The sequence below is a fragment of the Hydra vulgaris genome, chromosome 14 (assembly GCF_038396675.1).
Source record: "Hydra vulgaris chromosome 14, alternate assembly HydraT2T_AEP".
Taxonomy (NCBI): domain Eukaryota; kingdom Metazoa; phylum Cnidaria; class Hydrozoa; order Anthoathecata; family Hydridae; genus Hydra; species Hydra vulgaris.
In genome coordinates this window covers 2,167,501-2,190,000 of record NC_088933.1, presented here as the reverse complement: position 1 = coordinate 2,190,000, position 22,500 = coordinate 2,167,501, and the positions used below count along the sequence as shown (strand labels likewise).

At 27.2% G+C, this 22,500-nt stretch overlaps 1 long non-coding RNA gene across 1 annotated transcript in view; it reads left to right on the top strand.

Moving 5' to 3' along the window:
- LOC100215486 (uncharacterized) overlaps nt 1-22,500 on the top strand; it is a 96,321-nt gene that overhangs the window by 40,091 nt on the left and 33,730 nt on the right. Inside the window, exons 5-7 of the long non-coding RNA XR_010643774.1 lie at nt 10,584-10,661; nt 11,577-11,656; nt 18,026-18,244. This is a non-coding gene — a long non-coding RNA (uncharacterized LOC100215486). The remainder of the gene's footprint in view (nt 1-10,583; nt 10,662-11,576; nt 11,657-18,025; nt 18,245-22,500) is intronic.

Sequence of the window (22,500 nt, the reverse complement as noted above, 5' to 3'; positions counted from 1 at the left end):
TATATATATATATATATATATATATATATATATATATATTTATATATGTATATGTATATATATATATATTGATATATATATATGTATATATATATATATATATATATGTATATGTATATATATATATATTGATATATATATATGTATATATATATATATATATATATATGTATATATATTATATAGTAAAATACACTAACATAATTTACATATATATACATATATATATATATTTATATATATATACATATATTTATGTATATATGTATGAAACAACTTTTTACATTTTTTATTAAACTTTTTTTTTTTTTTTGTCAAAATTACATTTTCATCTTGCCTAAGCCTATCTCTTACATTTCTTGCGCCTTAAGACAAATTAAATAAAACACAAAAATAATCACATAAATTTAGGAAGATTATTAAAGAGTGAAGAAAACAATTGTCTAACTGAAAGTTTATAATTGTAATACTGAGATAATGTATTATAATTATTGGGTAAATAATAACTTCCTTGGAAGTAGGTGGTGCAACATCTTCACCAACAGATACAATTGCAACTTTATTATGCGAAGGGAGATTATAGTGATGTCTATCAACTTGCCTAACCACGCTCTCCTCATTTGGGTTCAAATTATTTGCTGCTTGCCGAGCAGCATTTCTAGTATTTTGTCAATTATTATTTTCATCTTGCCTAAGCCTATCTCTTACATTTCTTGCGCCTTAAGACAAATTAAATAAAACACAAAAATAATCACATAAATTTAGGACTTCCTAAATAAGTTGATGGCAAAACTACAACACACCCTGGTCTAACATTAAATCAGATAATTTCCAAGATTGTTTACATGTTCATGTAAGGCATCATTCTCCTCGCTTTTCAGTTTGTTTTGATTATTTCTGATGAAAGCAAGGCGCTGGCCTTCAATTTTAACATACGCATCAACAGCATATTGCTGAAAAAGTTTTTTGCCATTAAAGAGTGAAGAAAACAATTGTCTAACTGAAAGTTTATAATTGTAATACTGAGATAATGTATTATAATTATTGGGTAAATAATAACTTCCTTGGAAGTAGGTGGTGCAACATCTTCACCAACAGATACAATTGCAACTTCATTATGCGAAGGGAGATTATAGTGATGTCTATCAACTTGCCTAACCACGCTCTCCTCATTTGGGTTCAAATTATTTGCTGCTTGCCGAGCAGCATTTCTAGTATTTTGTCAATTATTATTTTCATCTTGCCTAAGCCTATCTCTTACATTTCTGCAACAATATGCCTGTTAACATTTCCATTTTCTAAACTAATATCTGCTTCTAGCCTAATATCATCCGTTTAAACTTCACTTTTAATTGAAAGTAGTAACAAAAAATTTTAAAAAAAATCTTGAAGATTGTGATCTTTTCTATATAATTTTTTTCTACTATGTTTTTTTTTCTATAGCACATGCAAATAATTTTTATATATAACAAACTCTCATATAAAATAAATTATACAACAATGTCTTAAAAAATATATATATATATATCAGCTAGGAGATGTTTAAAAAAAAATAACTTCTAAATTTTTATATTTAAAAAAAATTAATCTAAATAAATAAATTAGCAAATAAAAATAAAAAAAGGTATTAAAACCTGCAATTTTTGTAATAAACATACTGCTTTCATAGAAAAATTAAAAAAGAAACAACGTTTTAAACCCTTTTTTGCAAGCTTTAATATTCTTTAAAAAATTGTTAGTAAACGTTTTTAAAAAATTCACGAAACTTTGCAATATTTTGTTCTTCTATACCACATAAATATATCATCTGATAAATCTAAAATAAAAAATGTAACAAATAAGTAAATAAATAAAAAAAACATTAATACAAAAAATGAAAATCAATGTATGTTATAGAGAAAAGCTGTTGCGTTTTACCAGAGTAGTAGTTGTTAAATATTATTATTTCATGTTAACTTTTAGAAAATGATTTATGCTGGTACATCATGATTCCAAAATATTTATAGCAAAATCATGTAGTAAACAGCGCTAAAGACAAAAAATCAAATTGAGATGAAACAGTTGTATATATGACAAAACAATTTGTCTTGGCTTTTAGTTTATAAAATAATTTGTGACAAAATAATTTGTATTGACTTTAAGTTTTTAGTTTTATAAAACAAAGTGTATATTTGGCAAAATAATTTGTCTTGGCTTTTATAGTGAATGATTAAAAGCAGTGAGATCTAATAATGAAATTACCTATTTATCATTTTTAACAATTGACACCAGCGTGAAGGAAAGCCAAATATCTATCAACTCAAAAAATTACAAAAAAACAACATCACAACAACAACACACAACAATAGCACACACCATAAGTTAATATAATATGCATATAACATGACATTCATATATAACAGAACATAAGTAACAACATTACACAAAAAGTTATTAAAATACATTATTATGTATTTTTAAAATAATTAATAATAAAGGCTTGAAAACATCTAGATCTAAAGCAGTAGCAGTTTGACACTAAACACTGGCGTGTAACCCTCTGCTATATGTACATTACTTGGCTGGCAAGATTGACAAATCTTGCTCTACACGTTTACCAAGTCACAGCAATTTTAAAACATGGAAGCAACATAATATAAACATATGTACCAACTATAAACACAATATATATTTAACCTTACATACATATTTAAATACATTTTTTAAACAATTATATAACACATATTACCACTTACACAAACAATAAAAAAACACTTTACTTTATCATAAAAACACATTGATAAAACAACTACAAAGCACATATTACCACATACACATACTTATCAAATAACATATATGTAAACAATAAACATGTGCAAACAAAAATTTTAAAATTAACACAAGAAAATTCAAAAAGATTCAAAGTAAATAAAATATATATACAAACAATACTCTTTACCTTCATTTTTTTTTTTTTCATAAGAACTGTAATCCTCATAACAAAATTTAACCTTTACATACAATAACATGTGCTATGCCATGTCAGTGTTGGTACAAAATTTTAATTACTTTTTCTAAATTTGCTATATGAAATTAGCATTAGTAAAACTTTTTTGTTGCATAAAAAATAATTAGGCCTCATTCATACCCCTATTTTCTTTATAAAATATAATATAAGCTCAATAAAAACAAAACTCCTAAAAAAAATTAAAGCTAAAAGAAAAACTAAAACAAACAAAATGTAAACGATTTAAAAACTTAAAAGGAGTGATCCTTTCTACTTTATATCTAATGAAAATATTATATGTAAATCGCTAAACTATTTTCTATAATTACTTCAATTATAATATGATCTTAATGATAATTATTTATCTTAATATGATTCTTTATGTAATATTTCTAAACTAATAAATAATAATTATATTCCAAAAGGTAAAAAGTTTTAACTTTCTTGATAGATTTTGCTCCAATGACCGCATGCATTTTGAGAACGCGCTTTTTTAAATTCAGAAAAACCTAGTAACTAATTAAAAGTACTTTAAAAATAAAAGCAAAGCGACGTTGAACATTAAACATTAAGCGTTGACTCTTGCAATTATATTAAGATATATATATTAATATATACATATATATACACATATATATATTACATATATATATATATATATATATATATATATATATATATATATATATATATATATATATATATATATATATATATATATATACATATACATATATATATATATATATATATCTATATATATATATATAAATATATATATATATACATACATACATATACATATACATATATATATATATATATATATATATATATATATATATATATATCGTCGCCTTAGAGGGCAAAGGTTCTATCTCCATGTTGTGCTCAAATTCAACTATGACTTTAGGGACATCTATTTTAAGTGCTAGAATCAGATTAGGCAGCGGGTCAGCTAGTCCACATAGTAGGAGAAGTCTTCTCCTACTATGTGGACTAGCTGACCCGCTGCCTAATCTGATTCTAGCACTTAAAATAGATGTCCCTAAAGTCATAGTTGAATTTGAGCACAACATGGAGATAGAACCTTTGCCCTCTAAGGCGACGATATATATATATATATATATATATATATATATACATATATCAGGCCTTGTTACGAGATTTCGCTGCGTAGCAAAAACGCGTAACGCATTTCTAAGTAACTCAACTCAGCAAATATAAATTTCATCGTTAGAAGTTATATTGCTTCACTAGCGTCTTTTCAAGTACCGCATTGTAATTAAAGTTATTTTATTAACGCGTTAAATATCATACAAACAGTTTGTTTTTTTCTCACTATAACAAAAGTTACAAATAAAATCTAAGTTCTTATTAAAAAAATCATTTTTATTATTTTTTTCAAATATGAACTAAATTTTATTTTGAAAAAAATATTTTTTTCATGAAACGGAAAATATTTGTTTATTTTCTTATGATTTTATATTTGGTTTTTTGTTATTTTATTAACTGTTAATACATTTTTTCTTATTTAATTTGTGAACTCTTTTTAATAATGTTTTAAAACAATAAAGTTTTTTTTTGTTATTTATCAGTTACCCATCACATATTCGTGATCATAATTTATTTTCATAAATTAAATGAACGTCATTAAAACTTTACGTTATTGAATTAACAATAAACAAAATATCTTATTAATAAAATATTTACATCAGAATAAATCGTGCATTTTTTAAACTTATTATGACTAAAAATAATTTTTATATTTAAAAGGAATTTATATATTTAATTCCTTGAGATAAAACTTAAAACACTTTTTTTTTTTAACTAATTTTTAATAACAAAAAAAAAATTATGAAACAAACTGTTTCTTTAACAAAAAAATCTATTATTTTACAATTGCGGTTAAATGCTTTTACTTACGACTTTATTTCTTCTGAATAAACGTCACGTTAACAGTAATCAAAGATAATTTAAATATTCTAAAAGATATAAGTTTTTGCGTAGCGCAAAACTGCTGAACGCGTAGGCAAATCGCCTTTTCGCAAGCAAAATGCGAGCTGCGTAGCGCTTCTTAACAAGGCCTGATATATATATAATTATATATATATACATTAGCACCTTTTTTTTTCCTAATGTTATTCAGCTCCCCATAGCCACTACAGTCAAGAAGGCTACTTTTTGTGATTACAACCCTTTATCAACTCTTCAACTCCAAAAAACAAACCTTGTTGAACAATCCCACTGTGCGAAGTACTAAAGTAGTCTCCTTGAGTGTAGTGGCTTTCCATGGATGTAACCTCATGATTGTCTGGTGGCATGGAACAACTTGTTTTCTCGAAGGGCGACTGAAATTAAAAAAAATACCTATCATTAGCCGGGCAGGGCGACCAGACAATTTGTTACTTACAAAAGAGTGTTTATTAATGAAACCATATTTTGAACTATGAAGATTTTATTTCTTGTAATTATTTAAAAGAAACTTTTAAAAAGAATTTAAAGTAGTGTACACTTGGTTTAATAATAAGTACACTGCATTGCATTATATAATTTTACTAAACATAATAAAAAGAAGCAGACACGCAATTTAATTTTTCAAAGTGCAACTGTATGGTTTTTTTAAATGTTGTTCCATTTTGAAGCACATTTCTACTCAATTAAAAATAAGTTTTAAAATTACGTTTTTTTTTCAATTCAAAAATCATGTGAATGAGCAGTTGAATCTTTACTATCACATAACATATTTTGTTTTTTATTAGTAAAATAAATTTTGTTTAAACTTTGTTAAACACAATTAGTGATAAAAAGTTATGAAAAAATTTATTAGGATGCACCAGAGAAAGCATTATTAGAATGTACTTAATGATGCATGTTGTAATTGTTTTTTTCTTAAAAAAAGAAGTCCTAATATAACGATTTATAATAAAAACAAGTTTTAAACATTCAACTAAATTAGATTTAAGATTGAGAGATAATAATATAATATTTTTCTTTTTATAAAATGTTTCTTTGCGATTATGGCTTTTAACTAATTTTGCTCTGCATAATGAAACCTTTGTTAAGATTGATAAAAAGAAACACCATGAAACAGATTTCAACTACGACAACAACAACAATCTTTAAAAGTTGTACTTCAAGTTATTTCATTACCAATATCTCTTTGCAACTAAAGTTAATTGACAATATTTTTTAACAGCTTGTAACATTTCACTTTTTTTATTAATTAATTTACTTTTAATTAAGCCATTTCTTATTAGTCGTATTTTAGTAGTCAGACGTTAAAATTTTTTTTTCTTCAGTATTTTCACTAAAAAAAAAACCCCAAAAAGTTATTTTACTGGACTACTGACTATTATAGGGATGATTCAAGTAAGAAATAAAAACTATTTCAGTTGCCGGCAGGGCAACCAGGAAAAAACCGGAGGGTACACTTCAGGTGCCTTCATGGCCATGGGAAGGTGAATTGAAATTAAAAAAAAAAAAAATTATTTATTTTGTATATATATCAAGTGAAAATTATTTGTTTAAAATCTTATATTTACATATTTTATACTTATATATTTTATAGTATAGTAAATATATATCACCTCTATATATTGATAGGTTGTCACCTCTACATATTGATAAGTTGTCTCCTCTATATAATGATAGATTGTCACCTCTTTATATTGATAGTTTGTCATCTCTATATATTGATAGGTTGTCATTTTTATATATTGATTAGTTGTTGCCTCTATATATTGATAAGTTGTCAACTCTATATGTGCCAATATTTATTTAAAATCACTAAAAATTTGCCAAAACAACTGTAAAATTTTAAGAACTGTAAACATTTAAACAAATCACTGATACAAATTACAGGAACAGTTAATATGAGTTTGATAGATATTATAATGAGTGAAAGTTTTTGTTAAGAATTTTTTTTGAAAGTCTGTTTATGGATGTTTATGTTAGACTGCAAACAAATTAGAATGTTTTAGAGATTTCCAACAACATTCTAAGTTTGTTTCAAATGACTAGCTAGAAAACAAAGCATTTGAGTTCAGTTACAATGATATTAGAATGGCTTCAGTTATTAGATGTTATTAGAATGGCTTCTTCGTGATGTTATTAGAATGACTTCTTTGTGATGTTATTAGAATGGCTTCTTCGTTATTAGAATGGCTTCAATAGATGTTATCAGAATGGCTTCAGTTAAAATGTTATTAGAATGGCTTTAGTTAGGATGTATTAAAATGGCTTATTAGGGTGGTTCAAAAAACAATATTTTAGGAAAATATCTGCAGCTCTCACTAGTGAATCCATTTTTTTGTAAAAAACTGAATTCCGAATTTTTTGGAATTACAGGAGATGAAATCCGGAATTCCGTTTTAATTCCGGAATTATTAAAGAAGAATTTAAAAAATATGAAGAAAAGAAAGTACATTATTTTTTAACATAAATGTATTTAGTTCAAAACAATAAAATTAAAACAAATTACAAAATAAGGAAATATTTCATATTAAAATATTTTTGAACTACATAAATAAAATTGCAAAATGAAAGTTCAATTTTCATTTTGATTTTTGAAAAAGCTTCTTAAAAAGCACAAAGTATCCAATGTTTTGTCGTTGAGCCTTGATCGAATTTTTGTTGAAAATGCTCCTGCAGCGGAAAAAGCGCGCTCTGACTCCACACTAGTTGGTGGAATTGTTAATAAACTTTTGTAAAGATCTTCCAAAAGCATTCCGCGGGATCCCCCTTCATCCCAAAATTTCATTTCACTGCAAATTTCGGAATGAATCGATGATTTTTGTAGAACTTTTGACCGTGATTCCGAGAGTGATTCCTTTATCTTTTGCTGAAGAATTTCCTGCAAGGATAACTGAGTTTCCAATGATTCGATATGTTTATCGTCATCCATTTTAGTAGACTCAGATACTGTCGGGTCTATTTCTAATGCTACTTCACCACTAAGTTTTTGGATTAGGGATATGATAATTTTGGTTATTTCAGTTTTCGAGCGACGCAAAATGTTCTTGTGAATTTTGGTTTTACCCCCATTATGCAAATATTGAAGAACATCGGATACCACAGTTCTTCTTCAATTAATTTGAACTTCAAACTCTTTTTTCATTTCACGCCCAATTTCTTCATTCTCATCAAAATTTTCTAACACAAACGTACATGTTGTATCCGCAGAAAGTAAATTTGCATCAGCACTGCATAACGCGTCTACGGCTAATTTTATAGGCTTCAAATTTCTAGAAACTGTAGATACTATATTCCATTCTGAATCATTCAAAAATGTATCCGCTTTGATATCAATTATTGCCTTTTTTATTGAACTTTTCAAAAGATTAAAACTTTCTAACATGGACATCAGGCTACTCCATCTAGTCTTCGAATCAAGCAATAGCTGCAATTCCTTTCCATGATCTTCCTTCACATGTTTTTGCAACACTTCATTTTTTAAAGGGGAACGTCGAAACATTCGAACAATTACCCGAACTTTCATGATTACATTTCGCAATGTAAACTTTTCAGTAATTTCTACATCACATTCATTTCTCGCCCCCACTTGCATTCCTTTATCATCACTTAAATCTTCTTCATCAGAGTCCAGATCTAGGACACTCTCATAATCATCTTCATCTACCTCTTTCTCTGTTTGTTTGTAGATCACATTTACAATTGCAATCTGAATTGCATGAGCAAAACACAAAATTTGTTCACATGGTAATAATCTACTCACTTTTTGCATCATAGAAGCACCATCAGTTACAATACACGAAATATCGTTCCTTATATTTAACTGAAATGATTCTAACTTGTCCTCTAACAATTTTACACAATTTTCAGCTGCTAATCGACCATTAATTCGAGAAAGACCCAAATTCCAGATATTTTTTGACCCATGAACGTTAACATTCATATAACGTCTATTTCGAGAGGACGTCCACTCGTCCAATGTTAGATTAAAGCATAAATTCTTTTTTAATTGATTAATTTCAGCAATTTGCAATTGTTTAATTTTTTTAGTATAATCCATCACGACTTTCTGTATGCTAGTGGGTGATTTTGGAATATCACCGAATCCCACGCATTGTTAAACATTTTCTTAAATCGTTTGACTTACAAAAAACATGAAACGGTAAACCATCAGAAGCAATCATTCTAGCTACTACGGCAGGAAAAGTTTCATCTTTTTTTGACTTGAAAAAATCAATGATCGTGTTCGTTTTTCTGGTTGTGCTCACAACACTATCGTTACTGTCAGATGTAGAAGCTGTTGTATTTTCATCAAACTTTCGCTTGTTCAAAACTGTGTTGTGTTTAGAACGAAGATGTGTGTGCATGGGAGTTGTACATCCACTTAATATCTTTAAAACTTGCTTGCATTGCATGCATTTCGCCACCTGATTTGTTTTCCCTCGTAGAAAATATTTCCACACTGAATTTGATGAGCTTTCTTTTGAAATGTCCATAAAAGTTTCTTCAGATTTATCTACCATACTTGGGTTGGGATTTAAAACAATAACAATGTAAGTCTACAAAATTTTTGAAACCTAAAATTAATATAATGACTTACTTTGTCTGCTCTGCATACAATTTAATTTCTTAATGTTAATATTTCATTAAAAAAAAAAAAATTTAATGCATTTGCAGTAGCCTAAGCCTACTAAAATTTAAATTTTTTGAATTTATAACAATGAAAGTACACAATGCTGCCATCTATAGTAAAAGTTCTTCTAAATTCGAAATTCTAAAAATTTCAAAAAAAAACTTTTGTTTTGTTTTTATATTATGTATTTATTCTGTTTTAAAAATTTTAATTTTTATTACTAAAAACTATTGTATTATACTACTGAGGATGACAACTTTGTTGTTGAAAAACGTTTTTAGTAATAAAAATTAAAATTTTTAGAACGGAAGAAATACATAATATAAAAACAAAACAAAAGTTTTTTTTGAAATTTTTATAAAAACAGTTCTAAATAACTTCAAAAATAAAATAAGAATTAAATAATCGAAGTTTGAAATTCGAAAAATCCGGAATTTGCGTTTTTGAATTCCGGATTTTTAAAAATTCAAAATATGACGGAATTTCGGAATTCCGAAATTCCGAAATCCGGATTTGGATTCACTAGCTCTCACCTTAATGTGTTCAATATAATAAAATAACACTGGATATAAAAGTTATTTTAATAAAAAATATTTTTAGTGCTGCCTCAAGAATTTTGAACATTTAATGTGTCAAAAATATTAATAAATAATTTTTTTTTTTAAAGTATGTCTTGTTGGGTCTCGAAAGAAGCAAAATTTTAAAAAAACATTGACAAAAAAAATTTTAACTAAAAAACTTTGTAAAAATGCATTTTTTTTTATTTTTAGTTGAAAATGTTGTTTTCTAGGCAGTAAAATTTTGTAATTTTGTTAATGAATTTTCCAAAATCATTTATGTGTGTGTCTATTGTTTTTTAAATTTGAAACTTTTCTATTTGTTACCTTTAAATTCATGGTGATACCTCTATTCAGAATTATTTGTCATAATTAAATTAACATAAATTTTTGACATTTGCAGGTGTTAAATTTATTATAAATATTTTTTAAGAAAATGAGAATCCTCCGTCATTAGACATTAAAGACAAATTGTCAATACAAGAATCAATTGTACATGATGATGTTAGAGGTAATAAAAAATTTGAAGTTGTCTTGAAAAATATATTTTGTAATGATATTTATATTTATTTATTAATATCAGATTTGAAATATTTTAAAATTTTAAATTTGTACAGTAATAAGCAATATTTTATTGTAATACCAATATTATAAAAGCAATATTTTGTTGTAATAAAAAATGGTTGCAGTCTGGGTTTACTGAATTTATTTAACCCTGCAACTTTGTAATACGTATGAAAATATTTGAAAAAAAGTAATGATGTATCTAGGGGAATAAAAAGATCCTCAAAGTTATTATGCAGAAGTCATAAGTTAACTCCATATATGGAGTTAACTTTTTTTTTATGAAGTGAACAAAACAACTATATATTGCATATATGTTCTTTTGTCAACTTTTTGTGCTCTGTAGTTTACAAGAGTAACTTTTGATACTCTACTGCATTAGACATTTTTATCTCTATTTATATCTATTGTTTTTTACTGCATTTTTCTTGTATTAATGGTGATAACTTCCCAGTTACAATGTAATGCTTTTTAATTTGGCTAACTGATTAGTATACTGAACATAACTAAGTTATATACAATTAGTTGATTGTTTTAATTTATTTTAAAATTTATTTTAATTAACATAATAACTCCATATATGGAGTTGTTATGCAGAAGTGGATAAAGCTTTAGATAAATGAAGGACACTTGTTTTGTTTAACACAATATAATAAAAAGTTGACTTGACTCACATGAGCATATGGTATTAGATAAGATGTTAGATTAGTTAAAAGTGTCAATAACAGTTAAAAAAATTATGATATGCTTTTGATGAAGTTTATAAGATGAGATGTTAAAAGTTAAAAATTATTAAACATGCGTACGTTAAAAATATAATTATTAAACATGCGTACATTACATTGTTACATTATTACTTTAGATATGGATGAATTGAATATTGAAAGTATTATATCTAAGTTAAAAAAAGTAACAGTATTAGGGTCATGTGCATATGGAAAGGTAAATTTTTATAATATTTGCTGATTAAATATTGTTTGTTGCATTATACTTTTACTTCAATAATAAAGGTTCTTTTTAAAGAATTTTTATTTGTTGATGTGTTATATTATACTTTTATTTCAATAATTTTTTAAATGTTTATATGTTTTTATTGATGCAACAGAGTGTATATACATTGACTAAATTAATGTAGCCATACAAAGCAAGAGTATGTCACAAATTTCTGTGCTCTCTCTTCCTTACATAAAAAAACTTTAGATTTAAACTTTTCCTTAACCTCTTAATTGTTAATGACATATATACGCATTAAACACAACTGTCAAAAAAAACAGTGATGAATTATGACTCTTTAAATACTTAAACCTTATGACATGCTACATATATTCTATACCATTCTTCTACAAAAATTAGATAATTAATTGGTATCATATTTGAATACATAATTGATGTTTTTTTATAAGTGTAAATAAATAGAATTTGAATTTTAATAAACACTGTTTTAAAATGTTATAAAATTTATAGAGTTATAAAGTTATAACTTAAAAACAAGTTATAAAATTAATTTAGTGATGTTAAACTGAACTCAACATGTTGATGATTTTAATGATAATGACTTTGATGGTTTGATAGATATCTCATCTAATGAGGATAAAGATGTTGTCTTAAATGAGTTGCTAAAAATAATCAAACTTTTACCAGGTCTATTGATGTTGTTGTTCCAAATAGTAAAAGATGACGAATGGCTACAAATAATTCTAAAATTATTGATAAGATATGCTGGGAAAAAAGTAAACCTATGCCAGCAAATGTTTCATTGTAAGTCAAGTGTCCATGATTAACATCAGATGAGATTTTTGAACTTTTATTTACTTATAATCTTGTAAATATGAACACTTAAATTAAACCCTTTGCCAGTTTTGGCCTATTAAATACTTAAACCTTATCTTAATCTGCGAACGCAGATGAATCGGCTAATGCCGATTCATCTGCGTTCGCAGATCTACAAGTGCATAGGCGCACCTTACTAATGTATACTTTATTGTTATACCTTATATATGTATTCTATATTACCTAATATTAATATACATTCTTTATATATATATATATATATATATATATATATATATATATATATATATATATATATATATATATATATATATATTGAAACATCTTATTAGCCGCATTTGGCCTTTGCCATTGGTACATCACTAGTAACAGTTAGGAGAATAAGCTTCAGGATTCTAGAATACCTATTCTATTAATTTGGAAAAAATTTAATAGGGCTACTAGCAAGAACCTTATTCTCCTAACCGTTACTATCTGCTAAATGTTTCTGTGGTTGTTACATATTGACCAGACTAAAAAAAAAGTTGTATTGAGACGTATGGAGCACCAGAAAAATAGTAGTATAGTAAGGAAAATGGGGCAGTTTGTGTGCTACAGAACAAAACATGCTGCATTACTTTTGACTGAATGTATCCTATGACCTTGTCTGTTGCTTCAGAGTATCAGATTCACAAAATTTGAGAGTCACTTAAAATTCACTCACAATAATTTAGATCTTCATATATTTGTTAACGGTAATGTTCTCAATGAGTCATCTACCCTTCATCTTCTAGGATTAACTCTTACTTCTGATCTTTCTTGGAAACCATATATCAAATCCATTGCAAAATTACCGTCTGCTAAGGTTGCATCTCTTTATCGAGCTCGACACTTTCTTACTCCAGATTCTACTCTCTATCTCTATAAATCTTAAATCCGACCTTGTATGGAATACTGTTGCTATATCTGATACAGATCTTCTAATGATGCCCTTTCTCTTTTTGACAAGGTGCAATAATGCATTGTAAACATAGTTGGACCTGCTCTTGCAGCGAACCTCCAACCATTATCACATCGTTGTAATGTTGCTTCTCTTTCTCTTTTTTACAAATACTATTATGGACACTGCTCTAAAGAGCTAGCATCTCTTTTGCCATCTACTAAAATTCATTCTTGTGTTACTCGTCATTCAATTAAGTCTCATTCTTTTACTGTGACTGTACCTAAGTGTTCCAAAAACTTTTATTCGTCCAGTTTTTTCCCTCAAACATCTGTTCTTTGGAATTTGCTTCCTTTATCTTGCTTTCCTGATTCATATAATTTGCTATCTTTTAGGTCGTCTGTCAATTGTTATCTTGCTCTATAAAGTTTATCTTTTCTCTTCCAGTAACTTTCAACTCTAATAGCGGTTGCTTGCAGCCTTGTTGGAAGCGAAGATATTAGACAAAAATCAACAAAAATAGTGTTCAACATGAAATAGGAATCGGTCCGAAGTTCTTGATCAGAATGTGAGGATAACACGAAAACCAAAATTTGGGGCTTTTTTTCTTAAAAGTAGTTGACATCAGAGTTAGAAAAATTTTAATATTTTAATTTTCACTTTTAGTATTATCTTTTTAACGGTTTATTTTTATCATAATGCTTTTTTCTGTAACAATTTTTATTTATTATAGCTGATGACACTGATCACAATAGTAAAATATCAATAAATATATGATAACTTTTAAAAATAAAGTAAATAATATAAATATAGTAAAAGTAAATAAAAATAATTATGAGTTTAAATTTCTTAGTTCGATTCGAACTTTATGTACATAAAATAAACTAAAGGTAATATATTTGATACTTTGATCACATAAAACATAAAATAAACTAAAGGTAATATATTTGATACTTTGATCACATAAAACATAAAATAAACTAAAGTATTAAACTCATTAAAATTTTAATCAAAAAAAATTTTATATTTAGTTAATTTGAACTAGCTAACATATTTGATAATTTGAACATAAAAGCAAAATTTAAACATTTAATAATTTTAGTAGTTTTTACAATAAAATTTAAATCAACAATAAATTTAAATCAAATTCATTCATTTAAGTTTTAATTACAAATTTTTTTATGTATAGTTGGTTGCCCTTTTATACTTGGAATTATTTTATTGCGATGATCAAAATTTTCATATTCAATAACATTTTATTTACAAAGAACAAGAGAAACTAATGTATTATACAAAATTAGAAGATATATTATATATATTAAAATTACATAATGTTCAATAAAATATATTTTCTTTGGTAGAAATATTTGGCTATTAAATTAATTCCCAACAAAAGAGCACTGATGTTTAAGAAAAAGATGTCAAATATTTTGAGCCTAAAGGAACTGAAGAAAGAACAAATATCGAAACAGAGAACAAAGAACAAATATCGAAAAGAATCATTCCTTAATCAGTGCAAAGGCAGATCCATTATTTGAAAATGGAAGTAAATTCCTATATTGATAAATGGCAACCCTCTCACTGAGTCCTCTTCTTTATGTCTTTTTGGATTATCATTTACTAATGGCCTATCATGGAAACCATATATACAATCAATAGGTAAATTAGCATCTGCTAAGGTTGCTTCTGTTTATTGTGCTCGCCATTTTCTCTCTCCTGATTCCATTCTCTATCTCTACAAATGTCTTATTTGTCTCTATATGGAATACTGTTGTTATATTTGGGCTGGTTCTTCTAATCGTGCTCTTTCTCTTCAAGACAATGTCCAAAAAAGCATAGTAAATGTAGTTAAACTGGTTCTATCTCCTAAGCTTGAGCCTCGCTCCCATTGTCATAAAGTTGCATCTCTTTTTCTTTTCTACAAATACTATCATGACCGCTACTCAAAGCAGCTTTCATCTCTAGGTTCATCAACTAAAACTCATTCTCGCTTGACTTGTCATTAATCAAAGTCTCATTTTTATACTGTATCTGCGTGTTTTGAGGATGATATCTGACAGAGTTTTCTAGGAATGAGCATTAAAACATTCTAAATGTCACATACTAAAATATTGAATTCTTATAAGAGTCATCATTATAATTATTTCCTGACAAGAAGCTGGTATTATACTACATAATTTAGCAATATATTCAATGCTGATATATTTTTATACTCTTTCTTTAAGTATTTCTGCACATACTTTTCCTTATTGTAATGTGTTTGTTTTCGTTGTTGTAATACTGCTGCTTGTTGTGCTGTTTGTTGTTGTGTTTTACGAGATTGAAGAAATTGAGGAGTTTAATAATATTATGTTAATTGGTTTATCACATCCTTACTACAATGATGGCAATCAGTTATAATTGTATTGTTTTCTGCAAAATTTATTGATAAAATTATGACAAATATTCCTTACTACAACGATGGCAATCAGTTATAATTGTATTGTTTTCTGCAAAATTTATTGATAGAATTATGACAAATATTCCTTACTACAACGATGGCAATCAGTTATAATTATATTGTTTTCTTGAAAATTTATTGATAAAATTATAGCAATAATTTACACCAATAATAAAATAAACAATTCAACTACTTATAGTAGTCCTGCCATAATCAGATTTCTGTCTAATTTATCCATTTGTTATTCCAGATTATTACCTTAACACATGGAAAAAATTGTTTTTTTCTTTCTTTTAAGTGAAAAGTTTTGGTTTAAAGTGTAAAACCTACTATCAAGTTTACTATGGGCTTGAACCATTCAAAAACATAAGCTAATATTAAACTAAAGAGTTAGATTGCATTATATCAATAAAATCAAACTAAACAAAAATTAAACATAAAAAAGAAATATTTCCACTAAACTGTATAATTCAAATTAAATGTTAAAATAAAAATTTCCAATAAACCATGTAAATTAAATTTAAATATATATGCGCTAAATATAAAACGAACAGCTGCACCATACCGTAAAAACTTAATTTAAACAAGCAAAACTTAAAATGAACAGTAAACTGTATAAAATTAAAGTAAATATGAACAAAAAAAAAAGAATAATTCACTAAACCATACAACCTAATCAAAATATAAATTAAATATATAGCTAATATTCGCAATAAACCATACAGGTTTAAACTAAATATAAACTAAATACTAAAAGAATAATTTTACTAAAACTTATATATTAATTTAAGTAAAAAGTGAATATAAAAAGAGTGACTTGAATAAACCATATAAATTGAACTAAGTAGAAACTAAACATGAAACAAATTATTTTACTAATAACCATATAAATCAAACTAAATTAAAGTTAAAACGAATATTTGTATTGAAATATACAAAAGTTAGTTATTATGTAAATATAAAACAAAAAATTGCATTAAACCATATTAACTAAACATAAAATAAACATTTTATTATACTATATCAACAAAATATAAAACGAGAAACTGTATCATACTGACTTGATTTTTCCTCCAGCTGCAAACTCAAATAATAGCAAAATATGTATAATTGTGTCATGATTTTGGCTGGCTTCTAAAACAAAATAAATTTAAAACAAGCAAAAAAAACTTATTTAGTAATAAGACAGATTACTGTTTCCACTTTCTTCTTAATTACCTGCTATAACACTGAGCATCTGTTTAAAACAGTATAACTAGTCCACTAACACTTTGTTTAATATATTCAATCTTTTCTCTAATATGTTCCACTAGTGATTAGACTTACTTGTTCTAATGCAAACTTTATATAGAGATAACAATTCGAAAAAATTCTTATTGCTTTGAAAAAATAATAATAATAAGATCCAGAATATAACACGACTTTTTATAAAAGAGTTCACCATAAAAATCTTATTTAACACTTTATCTTAATTTTGTTTAGCTCTTGAACCAAAGCAGGAGGACATTAGTCAACTTAAATATAATATTCTATAAAAAGAAAATGTAACACTCTATAATACTGGTACAAAAATCATACATTCAAGAACTAAAGCATATTTTAAAAAATCTAAACAACTATATTAAAGATACAATAATTTAAATATCATCCTGGCGGTTGTTAAAAACAAGTTCTGCTAATAAAATATAAAAACAAAATATATTACTCTTTTTTTAATTATATCACAAATGTTTTTTGAGATTTAGTAAAATATTATACTTATATTTAATTTGCTGATTGTAGGGAGAAAAATACATATACCTTAAAAAAAGATATAATATCTTGAAAAAAAAAATTTTACTATGACTTCATATACTGAAATTGTTATGAATTAAACACGCATGAAATAAATTATCAAGTCTGCAGATTGCAGCTAACATATTGTGTTCATATTGAAGAAAATATTTTTTTTAAACATTTTCTTTAATATGAGCACAACTTGTCTCAGCACTTTAAGATCCCTTTAATTTAAGTATTATACTTTTTGAAAAAATGCTTTTTTTTATTTTATTTGGAGGGGGTGGGGTGAGAGTGAAGAGAACGTGAGAAAGAGGGTTGGTGGAATTGGGGGTGTCTATGTGTTTTTGAAATGAGTTTAGATAAAAATTTGGTTCTATTTTAGGTCCATCTTTGCATAGATGAAAATACAGGTAAAAAACTAGCTATGAAATGTATTGAGACTCAAAATATTGACAATAATGTTAAGGCAAAAGATGAAGTTGCAAAATTTCAACATGAAATTTCACTTTTTCAATCACTAAACCATGAACGAATTGTGAAATACTATGGTTCAGCTTATACTAACACAACAATCTCTATTCTAATGGAATTCATGGAAGGGGTTAATAAATTACATTTATTTTTATTTTTTTATAAATTGTTAATTTTGTTTTTTATTTATTGTTTAATTTAGTAAAGTTTAAGTATAAAAATTAAATGTATAAATTAAATAAAATGAGTAACCTCGTTGACTGTAGAGGTCTCTCAGGCTCGAGGTAGTGAGTTCAGTAAAAATAAATTAGGTATATAGTTTTAAATGGTATTATTTAATTAAAAAAAAAAATTTAAATAAAAATACAAATTGTTATTAAGTTAAACAGTTAGTACTTTTTTTTTTTTTTTTTTGTAAAACTCTGACTTTTTTTTCATGTTTCTTATTTTTTTCTAAATTGTCTTAACACACTCAAGAGTTCTTAGACAAGTCCAATGTTTTGTTTCCTATACAGAAGGTAGACATTTTTAAGTTAATTAGCCAGGATCCTAGAAGAAATAATGAGGCTGTAAAGGAGAATTAAATTCTTTAAAGAGATGTTTGAAAGGGGACATGGTCAAAATGTCCTAAAAAATGACAAAACATAGCTGAAATAGTAGCTGTAGGTGAGTAAAGAATGAAAAACCTGCATAGTAAGATGGTAGAAAAAAAGCTGGACACAAAGCTTGAAGGAGAGACTAAAACCAAACATTAAGCAAAAAAAAGAAGGCCAATTACTGGTAAAAACAGCAGAAGAAGAAGCTTTGAAAAGTTTTAAACAGGATTTCTCTTGAGGGTGTAGTGGAACAGATTATAATTCAGATTTTGAAACTCCTACTGCAAAAAAAAAAAAAATGACTTTATAAAGGTTTGCCTTCAGCTCAGTCTGAATGATGTTTTAGATAAACAGATTCCATTTATGGCAAGGTAAATAAGTTTATGCATAAAAAAGTTAAATATTTTACAAATATTTAAAAAACTTTATGGCAAGGTAAATAAGTTTATGCATAAAAAAGTTAAATATTTTACAAATATTTAAAAAACTTCTAGTTAAAACAACTTAAATTTTACATAATTTAAAAAATCATAATGCTTTGTTTTTTTTTGTATCAAGTTAATGTAAGAGCTAAAACAGCAATGTTGTCTTCCATATTCCATGCTGGCGGAGTTAGATACTGACATGTTGAAAATTTTTAAGTTGCAGATGGCAAGAAAAAACCATGAAATTACAGAGAATGAAGTACTTAAAGTAAGAGAGCGGAAACAGGATAAGATTAGGGGTTTAAAGCTTATTCTTCACTTTGACCCAACTTGGTGAAACACTACAGGACGAAGGTAAACATTTCAGAAACATTAGAAAGGTTGGCAATTAGTGTTTCCTTTCAGTTCAGTTAACTTTCTTCTATGTTTACCTAAAGTACCTATCTTTAGAGGTAAAAGCACTGTTAATCCAAAGTTTTATGTATTATGACTTAACAGATTATTTAACAACTTAACAAAGACTTAACAGACATTTTTATGACTTAACAGACCATATCATTGCTCTAAGCATAATGGTGCAGTTAGAAATATTGAAGTTTATTCTCTACCTTGTGCAATTTTTTGGCCAATGTGCAGATAAGATGTTTTACTATGTTTTACTCAGGCTCCATCCTCTGAACATTTAAAATTTCATCACAGATCATGATATATCCACTTCACTTCGTATGGAAAAGTTTTTAATCTTACTATTTTCAGACACAAGACAGTGTTATCTTTGTTTTAGCTGACTAGCACTTAGAGGAGAAAGAGAGGATGGATATTCTTGTGGAATTGTTAAAATACGATGTTCCAGAGATGAATAGCTTTGACAAAGAACAACAAGAACATTTTATACAGGTTGTTCGCCTCTCAAAGCTATCAAAATTTGTTTCTCAGGAGACATATCACTTTTTTCTCTATCTTGGTATAACCAAAGATGACATGCTCTTGTGAAAAGAAGAAGACGTCAAATTTGAAGAAAAACCTTAACAATAGATCTTTTAAAGACATTTGTGTCCAGTAGTGTTTTAAAATATCTGTAGCTCACATCTTATTGTGTTCTATATGATAAAATAACACTGGTTTAAAAAGTTTTTTGAATACAAAATATTTTTAGTGGTTCTTCAAGACCCTTGAACATTCAATTGGTCCTTATTGATAAAAAAGATAGTCAAAACTGTTTCTGGAACATTGTATTTTAATTGAAAAAAATTGAGTTTTATTTCCCCCTCTAAGCAATCAGATAATGTTTGCTTCTCTGATTGCTTAAACAATGACTATTTAAGTCTAAAATATGAAAATTTCTGGGAGATCTTTAATGTAAATTGAAAAGAGTATAGTATAGGGCCATGGATTGAATCTTGAGGAACCCCTGAAGTTACAGAATATGCAGAAGAGTGATGTTCATTGATAACAACTTTTATACTACCATTGGTAAAGAGGGATTCAATAATCTTAAAGATGTTACCTGATACACTGTAAGAAGAAAACTTATGGAGATGACCAGCATGCCAAAATTTATCAAAAGCTTTAGTAATGTCTAGAGCAATAATCTTAACCTCTCCTCATCTATCTATTGCACAATAAAACCTGTCAGTTATTACCATTAACAAACAAGCAGTAGAACAAGAAGACTGAAATCCATATTGATTCATATTAGAAAGTAAGTCATTAGATTCACGATGAGAGATTAATTGATTAATTGATGAGAGATTAAATGTTTCTTAATTAAAGACGCAAAAACTTTGCTTATGATAGGAAGAAGACTAATGGGGTGGTAGTAAGTATGAGTCAGATTGCTCTCCAGAATTTTTGAAAATAGGGGTAACTAATGCTGCTTTCCAGCAGGCGGGAAAACAAGATTCTGATAAGTATTTGTTAAATAGTTTTAAAAGTATAGACGACAGCTCCGGAGAACACTTCTGCTTCACTATAACAGATATATTGTCCAAACCACAAGCTGAAGAAGAGTCTGAGCAGAAAATCACTTTAGATACAGAAGCTAGAGTAATACAAATGTCAAGCAATGAATCAACCTGTTTGTTGGCTATATCAGGTAGGATGTGACTAGTGGAATCAAGAAATGATATTGCTGAGAAGTTCTTAGCAAACAATTCAGCTATGTCTTTTGGTGAGGTGAAAAAATCTGAACTATACAAGAGAGGTTGACTAGCAGATCTGCCCTTATTATAATTACTGTTAAAAATTCTCCAAATATCACAAAAGCCTAGTTTTTAGGATGAAATACAAGATTTCATGTCCTGAGAATAGTGGAGTTTGGCATTAAACAAAACATTAAACAGTTTTCTGGAGAATTTTTATTTTCTGATAGATATGGAAGTAATGGTTACGATTGGAAATTGCAGCAGTGCAATGAGAGGAAAATCATGAAGAAGGGTGAGGCTTGAGTTGGAATCGTCGAGAGGGAATAAAAGATTCCATGCAAGTCTGAATCCAAGAAGTTATGTAAAAAGCACATTAGTCAGCAGGAAGACAAAAGATTTCTACCCAAGGGCCATCACAAAGAAAATCACTAAAAGAGGGGGATTCTGATTATGAAGAAGAACGAGATAATAGTTTTAGGGAGATCAAACCGTGATCAGAAGCACATAAGGGTAAATGTGGAGAAACTGAGCACTGCCTAGGATCAGAAACAAGACACAAGTCGAGTAGAGAAGGTAAATAATTTGGATTGTCTGGAAAGCCATTTGGAAAGTTGACCGTTAGTGTTAGAGATTGAGAAAGGCAAAAGTTGTAGGCTGTAATACCTGCAGAATTACTGACACTAGAACCAAGCCATTTAGTGTGATTAGCATTAAAGTCACCAAAAACAACAATATTGGCTGATGGATAAAGAGAGAGGGCTTGGTCGATTTGATCAGAAATAACATCGAAAAGAGTGCTGTCGTAAGATGAAGGAGAGTGATATAGAACAAAGAGAAAGGAAATAGAGTGAAGTGGTACCTAATAAAACTTATAAAAGAATAGTCTGTGGATTAAAACAAAGTTTCCTGACAAATGGGAGAATTTTTATGAATGTAAATTTACAAATTAAAGGAATATAACCATCAACACTAAGGTCACAAGAAAAGTCAGCTGAAGTCAAATTAGTCTGACAAAGAGCAAGTAGGTCTAGTGAACTTTGCAAGAGATAAGACTCAATAGAAGAAAAGTTACTTTGAAGAAAATAAATATTAGTGAATGATAAGTTTAGAGAACTTGGTGGTGGCGATGTTTTTTGTGTTTAATAGTTTTTGTTAATATAGTCATTTTTTAAATTTGTTATAGAACCTGACTCAAAACACAGATAGTACTCAGTACACTAT